Source organism: Phalacrocorax aristotelis, chromosome 8, assembly GCF_949628215.1.
Source record: "Phalacrocorax aristotelis chromosome 8, bGulAri2.1, whole genome shotgun sequence".
Lineage (NCBI taxonomy): Eukaryota > Metazoa > Chordata > Aves > Suliformes > Phalacrocoracidae > Phalacrocorax > Phalacrocorax aristotelis.
In genome coordinates, this window is record NC_134283.1 from 26683369 (window position 1) to 26697126 (window position 13758).

Genomic DNA, 13758 nt, shown 5'->3' on the forward strand with positions numbered 1-13758 from the left:
TGAGAATCAGTGACAACCAGCCAGACCTCAGCAAACCTGAACCAGGAATGGCTTTTAAGCTCAGATAGGTCAAGCAAGGTAAACACTGATTAGCTCAATCAATAAAAACCCAATGTGATCTTCTGTAGCATCACTGAACCTACAGGCTCCTGGACTCGGTTTGCTCCTGAACAACAAAAAAAGATGAGAGGATCAGTTCACTAAATTTCCTGTTACTGAGGTCATCACTGTTATGCAACAATCACATTACTGAGAGTTGGATAGATGGATAACGGTTAATACTTGATAGTGCATAAATAATATCATCATGGATGCAACTGCTGCTTCTTCAATAAAAATATTTTACATCAGTAAATGAGATTTTCATCTCAATTTTACCAAGGAGAACTTGCAACTGCATTATGTGAAGAAGGATCTAAGCCAACTCCTCCTATTGTGTGACCATTTTATAAGTGACTTGATTTCTGTAGTGTTGAGCACTTCTCGTTTCTATAAGGTTCTGTTAGTTGTTGCGTTAATAGTAGGAGTCTGAGGAGTGGCTAGGGAGAGACCCTACCATTGAGTCACGAGGTTCAGACAGGACCCCCTTGCTTTCTAAACTCCTTCTCTGAGAGAAGTCTAGGTGCGGCTAAGTCAAGTCTTAGTCTCAGACTTGGTCAACGGTTTATTTTCTAAGGATTGTAGAAGTAACCACCCATCAGAGTATTTGTTGTTAATAACTAATTTGGCAGATGCCCAGGCCAGTCACGTTCAATGGGAATGATCACAGCTAGATTAATGAATAGTACAATTTATTAAAACAACAGATACATAGGTTCTTTGGATTACTGGTGATAAAATTGCTGGTTACAAAACACACACAAATAGTAAGAAAATGAGTAACACTGCTAGCCTGTTAGTGCATTAAGCAAATATGAAGTGATTCTAATAAACTGGAGATTTAAAGTGAAGGTATATAGAGGTTTCTGAGTTTTCCTGGGGAAACACTTGGTATAACCAAATGTTTAAATCTTACCCAAAGGTGTCCCAGTGGGGGGGAAGAGAGGCTTAGCCCATTGACTGGTCCCAGAAGTCAGAGTGGTACGTGATGGTATCTTCCCTAAAACCCTCTTTCTCTTCATACATTTTATAATATTTTTTATCTTTCAGGTGGGGCTTGAGTGACTCTAGTCATACATACCTTTATTATGATTGGTGTAAAATTTCCGTGCTTTCCTTTTAAAGGTGTAAACTAGAAACATTGAAAGCACATGCCCAGTAAGGGCTGGTCGCACCTTAGAGGCGTGTAGCTTTTGTGGTGGAGGTGTGTTTTGGTATTATGATGATATTATAATGAGCAAAGTTCACAAAAAGGACAGCATTTTGTCAAAAATATAATGGCCTGTTGGCCCAGGGTGGTAAATATGCAGCGTACCAGCTCCATGGTACCTTGAGTTCCCATTTATCACAGCCTGGTCACGATGCCTCCACACTGCTCCACCCTCCATACAACTCCTCTTTGAGTCAGCATGCAAAGTTCTCCTGGCATTACTGACATCTAAAGTTCATAGGGAACTTCCATGGAATGGATTCCTCATATATCAGCTGCACTCCACCTTGAAAGCTTCTTCAATGCTGTACCTTTTCTAAAAACGTAAGTTTAATTTCTAAGTCACCTCCAGTGATTATTCCACAATAGTTCATTACAGTAAGTTATAACGAGATATATTAAACGTGGGTTTAGAGCAAGGAGCACTCACTTCAGGCTAATTGCTCTTACTTTTAGGTGGCTGATAAGGCAAAATAATCTCTAACCTCTTCCAACCTATCAGCTTAGCAAAGGAGAAGGCTCCTGTCACAAATCTGTGAATTTCTTTCTCGCCTGATCAGGAGTTTAGGCCTGACAAACATTTTGGTCTGTTGTATTTCTCAAGTGGTTATTTTGCATTAATTGCCCTGCCAAATATATCAAACATGGGACAGCATGATGAAAAATACTTGAAAATAGGCCTTCACAGCACTGGGATTTTTATCATGTACTGATTACATGATGATTAGATTTACCATGTTATTTTTGGAAATAACTCTAAAGTGTTATATATGTTCTATCATTTTTTAAATCACAAACACTTAAGAAATGCAGAAGGCTATTAGCTTCATTGCAGCCCCTTAAACTGCTGTGAAATGAGCTCTAAATGTGCAATAAAGTGATTTCAACAATTTATAAACCTCCCCTGAGTAGCCTTGAGCAAGATATAAATGTTACAGAAAACCATTGTTGCAGAACAGATAGTTATTCACTTTAGGGATGGGCGATCCTTTAGTGGTTTGCATTGAAAACTAAATAATGTAGGTTTGTTCTTTTGGTGTTAATTTCCAGCTAACTTCCACACAGTCTCCAGAATTTACAGTTTACATTATAGTTTCAGAAAATGGGTGTGTTTTACCTCTTTTCTTCACGTCCTTTCCCTGAGTTCTAGTAACACCTCCCAGCTGTCTCTGAGCAGCACCTTCTTCCTTATTTGCACAGGCACTAATTTTTTCCTGAGGTACTATCTCATTTGAACATCTTATAATATCCACAAGAAAAACAACTACACTTTTTAAGGTACAATATCCCAAAATGTGATCAATACACTCGAGTTGTCTGGTGTACTACTTAAGTGTTTCAAAGTAGCTCCTGACAGAAAGAATTAAAGTTCTGAGTACTGAAGCAGCCTTAGTGCAAGCACCTTATGGAGAAAACATCATAAAAGCACATAAAGACAATCTACTTTTTCTCAGCAAATGTATACATCACAGCCAAGAGTAGCATGGAATTTTGTTTTCATTTTTTGATACTCTTAGCTTTTATGTCTTTAAAACACATTTGAGAATGTAAAAGTATATTTTCCTGATAGTCTGGATATGAAAGGAATAATTTACAGAGATACAAAATCACTTACCCAGCACCATTTATGAAAGCTATTTATTAGAGGCCTGGCTGACTGCCTTGATCTATCATCTCCAGTTCAAACCGCTCCACTCACTTCTACCACAGTATAACAAGCCACTGATCAATACAGAGAATCTTCCCTGAATACAAGTTAGCTTTTCTCCCCATCAGTAAGCAATCTTCCCCCTCCTTCCCCTGAAGCACACCAAAGCCAATCAATTTACAGTGTCTACCTCATTTGTTCGCATTTTATAAAGCCTGATGCTTTAAAGGCAGGACTTCTGCATGACAATCTGTTACCTAGAATTTGCATATTTCCTTCAAGAAGACAGAATCTAAGTATTTTGTCCAGAACTACGTCTTACATTCACTTAGGACTACACTGCATGGGAGATAAATCACACGAGAATATAAACCACTGTTAAAGCACTGGATGTGGAAAGCTGCAAATTAAACTGTAGTGTATTTATATCTATCTATGCACAAATGATGCATTATCCATGAGAATAAAGGAGAGCTGTCTGTGCATGACAATGGAGGAGTTCCTTTTACAGACAAATCTGAATTACTTTTATTTAGAGTTCTGAAGATTTTTTTTTCAGGGATTCTGAATGTTTTGATTATGTTTGGTTTTGTTGTGGGTTTTGGTTTTTTTGTGTTTTGTTTTTGTTTTTTTCTCTAAACATAGCCTCCATTGTACTTTAAAACCCGAGACAGGCGTGGGACAGGGGGAAGACAGAAATATTGACCCAAACCAGAAGTGCCAGAAATCTCCAGATTTCTTAAGACTATTAAGTCCAAATCTGCTGTTTTAAAAGATGTGTGTATGCCCTGGATAAGCTTGTGGACTTTTGGATACTCAGGCAGACTAAATCAACCCCTGAACTTTCCGTGATACATCTGTGGTAATTAAAACAGGAATTGTTACAAGAATTTATGAGAGTCCTATTAACCTCTTAATGAAAGATCACTTTCAAAATTCCATGCCAATGGATCTGTTACAGATTTTGTTATGACTCCTGCCTGTCAATGCCAAAATTTCTATTTTCTGCTCAGTTAATAGTGTTGTTCATAAGATTCCCAAAGAATAAACATGTCTGACAGTTTGAAGTGTTGTGCTCTCCTAAAAATGGAAAGGAAATTTTGGATAGTAACTTCTGTTTACATTTCTTTTTAAAATAGATAGATTAAAAATATATAAAATATTAAACTATTAAGAATAAATTAATGAGACCAAAGTTTAGTATTGTTATCCCAAAAAGGGGGTTTGTTCGCTCAGTGTGCAAAACACCAAACTACACACAGGGTGGAGGTATTTTATTCAAGTAATTTTTGCACAAAGACTGGTGCTAGGTGGTAACTCACAAAGGTAGTACCCCACACCGAGAAACTACAAGGTGTCTATACGGTTAAATGCGTCAGTCACAGCTAATAGTCACACACCTCAGCTAATAATTAGTTAATTTCTTTCTCTCTTCGATGTAAAGGTACAGCTTACTTTTAGTTTACCAGGCATGCTCAGGGAGTAAGGGACTTCTTGGGCGGGGAGGGGGGGCAGCTCCTGGCCTATGGGCCTGATTTTTAGTATTAGAATGAGGATCGTTCCCATACTGGGCACTTTGTTTTAGTTCTTATCAACATCCCAGTTAGTTGTTCTCCTTGACAGTACACTTTATCACCCCATTCTCAGCATCTTCTGAGGCGGGATGTTTGCTTTGATCAGTCTCTCAGCTCTCCTCAGGGATATAATCATGAAACAGGTGTTTCCCTATCTCTCGGTTCCAGTGTCTGGCCATCAAATTCTGTTTTGCCAGGCTCGCATAGTTCATTGTTATGTCTTTAGCAGAAAATTCCAAAAATTCCATTTTCTTCAGGATATCAGTATCTGCAAGTAACAAGAGTAAACATAAAACATCCAGATTGAATGAAATTTAGTATTTGAACTTCACTGGAGTCATATGTAACTTCTGATATTAGGTAACCCATTCTTGCTTGTGAAGTAACATAAAGATGTTACATGGTAAGAATAGAGCTTGCTGGGGAGGGCCATCTTTAAGGTTTATATTCAAATGCAAAAGTATACATTTAAATATTAAGATAAATGGTCAACAGATAAATATTAATAGTTACAATTAATTTCAGATTTTAAACTTTTCCAAGAACACACGTGACTTTAAAGTGCTCTTTGACAGTCACAGTATCATTCACCTTTGACTACTTCATCTGCTCTCTAACCATTTCTATAATATTACAAGGGTTTTCAGTGAGAGCTACTACAGTGCTACCTCAAAACAATGAAGCAACTTAAACAGAGGAGTTTCTTCACCACAAAAATTAAAAGCAAAAAAGAAAGGAAAAACTTTAAGTTTTGCATGAATAATATTCAGCACTGTCCTGGTTTCAGCTGGGATAGAGTTAAATATCTTCATAGTAGCTAGTATGGGGCTATGTTTTGGAGTTTTGCTGGAAACAGTGGTGATAATGTGGAGATGTTTTAGTTGTTGCTAAGTAGCACTTACACTGGTCAAGGACTTTTTCAGCTCCCCGTGCTCTGCCGGGGGCACAAGAGGCTGGGAGGGGGCACAGCCGGGACAGCTGACCCAAACCGACCAATGGGATATTCCATACCATATGACGTCATGCTCAGCATATAAAGCTGGGGAAGAAGGAGGAAGTGGGGGACTTTTGGAGTGATGGTGTTTGTCTTCCCAAGTAACCATTACACGTGATGGAGCCCTGCTTTCCTGGAGACGGCCAAACACCTGCCCGCTCATGGGAAGGAGTGAATGAATGCCTTGGTTTGCTTTGCTTCCGTGCACAGCTTTTGCTTTACCTATTAAACTGTCTTTACCTCAACCCATGAGTTGCCTCACTTTTACTCCTCCGATTCTCTCCCCCGTCCCACCAGGGGGGAGTGAGCGAGCGGCTGCGTGGTGCTTGGCTGCTGACTGGGGCTAAACCACGACAGTACAGAAATCTGAGTTCTGATTTCCTCTAACACACCAGTTCAGAAGTAAACATTCCTGCCTTTCCATTTTAATTCCTTTTCTACATTTACTGGATTCCAAGATTTTACTAGGGTTGATTTTGGTTTTTTTTGGAGGAACACGTAGGACAGACACTCAATACCCCAGGCTACGGTGACAGTGCTATGCTGAGCTAGACAGCAGGTGAAAGACAAGTAAGAAAATAAACAACAAGAAGTACGTGCTGTAAACGCTGCCCAAGACTTTGATGAATCTCAGCTTGTTTTGTACATAAAATCTACTTCAGGCACTCTTGTACACATGCAAAACATCACCATTTCAGCATTCTCTTCTAGTCTCTGTAAAGCTGTGGCTGTACATCCTCAAAAACATAAAAAAAAGTTATTTTTCATTTCACAGAAAGTTTTCTGTATATTTTACGGTACAGTGGAAAAGATTTATTGTCACATCCTTGGGATGATCTGCCAGATTTTCTGTTACGCCCCTCCTTGTAAATTTCCTGGCAATCTCAAACTCATGCTGGTAGAAGTTCATATGGCATAACATCATGAATTTTAATTTTTCATAATCAGCTGTAGTCAACCAGTATCTAAATAGCCTGAAAGCCTATTATCATTCCAAAAATTAGACCCTTTTTTCAATAATTATAATACGAAGTACACTTCTTTAAGAAAACTTTAAAGCCTAACTATGTATCACAACCCTTTACACAGAATATTGCTCTACAAGAATGCAAAATACCAACACTGCCTTCTCATCTTAAATGTATGTATCATACTAGTATTGCATCATTTTCAGAGCCTTTCAGGCCAGAAGCCTAGATCCAGTTACGATGGATCAAGCTTTCAGAACTACCATTTACAGCATAAACCATCAACAAACCAAAGAGTAAACTTAAAATGTGTTTTGAATAATAATTTGTTACCACTATAACAAAAAGACATATTCAAGCATTCAGAAGGCTTGAATTATCAGCAGGAACTTTAAAAAAAAATCTTAAAAATTTTAGGAAAGCATTTCAGTCATTGCTCATGGAAATTATCCCAGAATAGACCTCACAAGAACTCTGAGTTTCCAAGAACTGAAAATTCAGATAGAAGTCTGATGTATGCAAAGTGTAACTCAGCTCCGCAGGCATACGATTTCTGAGTGTAATTTTCTGAGAAGAAACAAAAGGGTGCCCAGCTTAATATCATTTAGTGGTTTTCCTGTCATGAATAAAAAGCCAGATTCATTATTTAAATTTCAGGAAAAAGACAGTGTGTGGGTGGTCCATTATATAATTTTTATGCTTTGCTGAACAATTTTTGAGGATGGAACATGAAAGGAGAATTTAGATCAATATCAACAACGTGAATAACAAACAGAAGATATGTGAAATGAAGTGCCTGACATCATCGAAAGATAAAACAGTAACTCTCAAATTAAAAATTATCCAGATTGAAATCTTGTATTAGATGAAACAAATGAAAGCACCATGCCAGAAGAACGAATGACCCTGGTAGCCATAGAATAGTGGTGGGATGAACACTACACTGCAAAGCACAACGGCACTGATTTAAAGATTAACAACACAATTTTCTGCTATTCATTAGATGCTCATTGCTGGGAAGCAGTGAAGAAGGATTCTTCAATAGGAGGGAGGAATGTTTGCAATACAGTTATAAGCTCCCAACATAATGCTGTAAGAAAACAAGAATAATATGACCTAGAATGTGTCAATAAAAACATTTGCAATAGGGAAGTTGCTTATTAGTGGCAAGAACAGAAAACCAGCATTTAAAAGCATGCCTCTCTTCAGCACTGTTGTGAAGCTGGGGTACCACCTGAGGTGCTGTACTTCCTTGTTCCTGCCTCTGTTGTTTCTGATCACATCCTTAGCTGTAAGCAAAGTTAGGCTCAGATGCTTATTCTGTGTTTGCACGGCTCCTCACTCAAGACCCAACTTCATCTTGAGTTCAGACTTTGCAGCTGTACACCACTTCTCTGTGTGAGAGACAAAAGGTGGTAGGGTCCTTAACTATCAGCATGAGGGTTGTAGCTACTAAACGTCTTGATGAAATACAATCTCTTAAAGCACATAACCCTGCATCCCAGACATCCTGTTTGTATCATTCAATGAAGTGAAATAGCTCAGCAAATGAAATCAAAAAGCACTGACAGCCATCAAAGCTGTTTCTCTCATGTCACCCATTTTCTGCCCAAATGCGTGCTCAATATTTGAAAAGTAAAATATTCATGCAAATATTTTTGCTAACAGCAGCCCTATGGACTCATGGTCCTATGAAATCATGGAGAAGTTGTTAGTGGTTAAGCAACTTTTTAATTTCAGTTTGTTTAATACAAAAAGTTGAGAACTTGTAAATGACAGACAAATATTACTTAGGAGCAGTAGATGTTCCCTATTAGTCAAAAGTCTGGCTGATCAGAATAGACATGCTGTACACCGATTAAATGTCTCTGTTCACAAACAGTGTTATCCATGGTCTGGTGTGTGACTAATAAGATTCATTCTAGACTCTTTGTTTTACACTTTAGCCTGTATTATTGCAGGCTGAAAAATCTGAACTTGTGCAAGTAAAAAACTACAATGCCTCTGTGATATAAATACTGCTGATCTTCCGATCTCCTTTTTCATTGGGATCATTCTGATTTAGACTAAAGTATACCACAGATAGTGATCCAGTACAATCACTGCAGCTATTCATTTCTTTATCTGTGATTTCTTTTCTGATACTCAGTTCTATTTATCACTTCCCAAAGATAAGCATCATAAGATTTCCCAAGGGTAGCTAGAAAGGTACATTTAGAAGTCATTGTACTGCAATTGAATAAACAATTTTACACAACCACCTCCCCCCCCAAAAAAATCAGCTTTAACTTTAATTCCCAAAAGTTACAAACCATACTGCTCTTTTTTTTCTTTTTTTTTTTTTTTCTTTTTTTTTGGGGGGGCTGGTTTTGTTTGTTTTTAGTTACATTAATAACAACAGGAAACATTAATTTTTTCCTTTAGAAAGCTCCAGATTAATTTTCAGTCATTACTGTGCTGGCTTTAACTGTGGAAATACAAGGAGGGATTTTGGTTTTTATTTTTGTGGTGTGAATTTTGCAACCAGTAGGTAATAAACTCTACTGCACAAAAATATGAGTGCAGAAAAGTAGTGGTCAAAACTAAAGGCAGACAAAAAGTAATAATTCATACTTGTACCCAAAGGCAGAAAAGGAAACTTCATTCATTCAGTAAAAAAAATGACATGCCTTTCAGCAACAGGTGCAAGCCTTATGACACTTGCTGTTCTTTGTAGTTATTTGAATTCAGCCAGTATTTTTACAGCTTATTTCAGAGGTCATGATACCAATAACGACTATGCTAACAATACTGCACATCTTCATTAGTATTTGCTAATGTTCCCAAAATAATCTTCTTGGCCAGTGCAATATAACCCCCCAGAAACCTACTTTCCAATTTGGTTTTGATGTTAGAAGTGCTAAATTGAAAATCCTTTTTGTGTTTATATGATATTAAGATTTAATCAAACACTGCTATAGTTTGCCATGTAAGTTCCAGCCTAAGGTAATGTTACCTCTCACGAGAAGTTCCTCTTGTGCTCTTACAAGCTGTATTACAAAGATATGAGTATCTACCTGCTACAGATGGCACTGTGAAGCTTAATGAACCAGTATTCCTAACAGTCCTGTGTGCATATGAAAAATTAATAAATAAAAAAGACAATCTATTTTTTAAATCAGCTACAAACAAAGCTACTTCATCCTCAAATCTAAAGAGAGTGCTAATGCTTCCACAGCTGGAATGAATGACGTACAATGATTCTTGGAGACACAGGTTGGGCAGGTTTGTGATGATCAGTCAGAGCCCTCACTTCAGTCCTGTCTTTTCTGTGACCTCGCACAAATTGCAGGGTTTTTCTGAGACTCAATTCCCTACCTGTGTAATAGGAATAACAATATACTCATCAATATATATTGAGAAGGGAAACATCTAAACTTTGGTTGAAAATCTATAACAATCAATATAGGCAGGGAGAAATATTTTATGAGACTTCTGTTAGATAAGGAATTTTTACTTGGTCAAAAAAAAAAAAAAACAGCTTTGAAAAAGCAGTCCAAAATTAATCATTAAAAATAAGTTTTGAGTTATTGGGTCATTAATGCCTCAACAAGATGGAATCAGAAGTCTCTCTGTAGTATATCACTGTGAAAGTGAAAAGCGGGAGATGCAGGAAAAGGCCCCATCCAAGACTGGCAGTGAAAGGTGAAGATGCTTGTTTTGTAGAAACACTTCCACTAATCAAGTCTATTCAAGCAACATGGGGCTTCCATCAGGCCCAACAGGGCATATGGACAGTAATTAAATTACTGTCTTTGGCAATAAAAGACACCACTGAGTCTTTCCAGCCAATCTGAGCCTCTGATTAAATATGAGGGTTTTCCTAGCACAGTGTGACATTCAGTATCTTTTGAGTCAACTAGGAATTAAAAATGACCTTGCACACTACATGCTTGCATTTAAAACTTTTCTGTTTGGAGAGTCTTCTCTGTGGGTTTTCTGATAAATCCCTTTAGCTGAGAGTTTTTGAAAGGAACAAAGGTACCTTTAGTTGTCTTTAAATAAATGAAATACACAAAATTCAGGGTAGATTATGTTATTCTTCACACCTGTCTGAACCTCTGAAAGTTTATTGAAATTACTCTGATTTTACACATCTTTTAAAATTAAACTTCTTCCTTAAATCCTATCCCTATATTTGGTCTGAATATTATGGTTGTCATTGAAAGAGCCTCAGAACCCAGACGTATCTCCCAACTAGATTACTTTTCACCTCATCTGATATCAATAAATTCTCTGGTAAGTATCCAGTATATAGCATTACAGCCAATCGCAACATGCCTAATATTTTTGATTACTAGCTCATTTTCCCTGCCTTATATTACCTGCAATTCCATAAACATTACTGTAGACCATTTAATATCCTGATTTATACTCCACATGAGTACACAGACACCAATTCTTGAATGTTTGTGGTAGATTTTAGATGAGCTGCAGTTCTTTCCAAAACTCTGCTGCTAACTTCCTGCTATGGACAACTGACCATGATGGAAGTTTTAGAAGCACAGAGCAGCTAGTTGTTGACTCTTAATTCTTCTTTACTGAAAAGCAAAAATGTCTGTGTGAATTAGGTCAGCCTGGTTTTACCTATATGGGCAAGCCTTAATCGAATTGACTCATATGGCTACAGGGTAAAAGGCACCAAAGTTTAGTATCTTCCAGCCCCAATCAAAGTAAATATGCAGAGCAGAAACCTTTGCCAACTGATAGCATGTGCCTCTACAAGTAACTCTTCATTGATTATAGTGCTTTCTGCTCAGCTGTTTCCATTCTTGTCGCGCCTATATTTTAGCCTTATGTGTATTTCTAGTCAGCAGGGCTGCTGTTAATGCGTAAAACTGAAGCTGGTCTCTCCATTACCATACCAGCAACACTATGAAAGACAAATGTCTCAATACAATTTATTCTCAAGTTATTCTCCATCTTTTAGATCTAGAAAAATGTAAAAAAAATACAGACAAATCACTGCTTGACTAGGAAAGAAAAAAGCTAATACTTGAGAACTATCCTCAAACTACTATTAAGGAAGGAGATGGAAAAATGAATAAAAATTCCTCTGAGACCCTATGAATTGGCAATGCAACATTACATTACATTAATTACAGTACATTACATACATGCTGCAGTATTACATGGCAGATTAGACAGTCAAAACATGATTTGATCCTGTGCTCGTCAAAACCACCTGAAAAAAACTTTATTCAAAACCTAAATCGGTCTAACATGCTTTACCTCAGGTTTCCAGGACTAAACTCATTAGCATTATACTCTTAAAATCCATTATAATTCACTATTGCTACAAACCTCTTACAGAAGTACAGATTTAGATTCATAGCAGGATTGAAACTGGGAGAAGGCTTTTCAGCTTCCAGAGTTGAAATTCAGGAATTTGTAGGACAAAAGAGAAGAAAAGGCATATTGAAATAGAAAATGGGAGGTTACGACACCATTGCTTCTGGACCTATCCTGATTTTTTTCAATTTTGTCCTCCATATGACTAAAATACGGAGCAGCAGGGTACATGCCTGTCTATATATCTCTCTCACACAAACTCTCTTCATGACAATCAGTCCAAAATAAGTAATCTTACTCATTGAATTTCTGTGGTCTAATACAAAAATTATGTTAAATTCAAACTCCTTAAAAGTACCTGCAAGATGATCTCATTTGCACGTGCTGATCAGGAGTTTTTATTGCAGTTCTGATCTGGAGTATTCAGCGTAGTTTAACTGTTGGCATTCATAAAATCTGAAAATAAATCCATTCAAATCTTTTAACAAGTTCAGTAACATGTTATGCATGACCTCAATATGTAACAGCTGACAGCCTTCAGCCAAACTGTTACAGACTGAATCTCTTTCTCATATAGATACATTTTTCTGTCATTTAAATATTTATCTTTTCCATCGACAGAAACTACCATGACTATTAACTACCTATTTGTTAGCAACTTGAAAGGCTTTTTAGAGATATAAAAATAAAATCAGTAAACCATGATGAGAAAAATATGGGCAGGTAACAATATGGATAAGCCTTGTCTCTACCTGTGTTTTATAAAACTTCTCTTTAGTTCAGGAATTCCAGTCAAATTAAAGACAGTTGCTAGAAAAATTTCCTGTTTACTTTAAAATAGTTAATGATAGCATACAGACATCTACTTGCATATATCTATGTGTCTGTATGTACACATTTTTTATATATGTTTATTTTAAAGGTCCTATCTAAACACGAAAGAAATTTGATTACTTCGCTGGCCTGTGCTATTTCTGGGCCCAAACCACAATTTACCAAGGATTTATAAACAGCTTTTCATGTATCAATCTCCATCTCTCTTCAGGGAAGCGGTGACATATGGTGGGGAAGATCCCGGTCCTGGGAGTTTCATTCATAAGTTTTCATTGCTTCAGGCTCTAGATTAAATGAACAGTTTGATGAATGCTCATGAAGATGTGTGAAATAGGGAAGTGATTCAGCATTCCTTTTCTGTGTGGGCTGAAGTCTTTATCTTTCAGAATTCTTCAGAAAGAGAGAGATCATATTATTGTATATGCTCTTCACATGACTAAAATCAGCCTCTGTAAATAAGATCCAGCCTCAGAAGACATATAGAGTAAGAGGCAGGGAGGAATGATATACACAAGGACAGAAAGATTAAGTGAAAGGTTCAATAAAAAGAGATTTGTCATTGAAATAATTAAGTTTATTTTGGCAGATTAAGTATTCCTTTTTGCTGTTCCTTGCACATGTTTTAAATTGTCTTTGTAAAATGTTTTGCCATCTGTCACATTCCTGGGATTTCTGCAGCCCTGCTCCCCTCTTCCTGTATCCAAATCTAACCCAGAGATGACTGAAGAGCCAGCAACAGAGCACTGCTTGAGGCAACGCAGTGTGACAGGGAGAACATATGTGCAACAAGAGAACCTCATACTCAAACGTCCAATTATTGACTGACTATGAGCCTTACAGCAGCTCCCAGTTCAATCTCTTGAAACAAAAATTCAAGTGATCCAGGGGTATCACAGCCACCCTGGAGTGGCTTCTGACATGATTTTAGAGTAAAACAGCCTCTTCCCAGTACAGCTGCTGGCATGAGGCTGGAGGACCCTTAATACACCTTGAAGGAAAAATCCCTACACTCAAGCTTAATTACCCCACTGACTTAAGGTAATGCTTAAGTATCTTTCTTTCTTCCCCCCCTCCCCCCTCCCGTGTTTCTGAGGCTGGAA

General features: G+C 37.4%; 1 long non-coding RNA gene across 6 annotated transcripts in view; it reads right to left on the reverse strand.

The window, feature by feature from the left end:
- LOC142061278 (uncharacterized) overlaps positions 1 to 13758 on the reverse strand; it is a 346726-nt gene that overhangs the window by 208260 nt on the left and 124708 nt on the right. The window contains exon 4 of one of the 6 annotated variants that reach the window (XR_012662093.1): positions 12183 to 12280. The exons of the other annotated variants lie outside the window; for them this stretch is intronic. This is a non-coding gene — a long non-coding RNA (uncharacterized LOC142061278). The remainder of the gene's footprint in view (positions 1 to 12182; positions 12281 to 13758) is intronic. 6 annotated transcript variants of the gene reach the window in all.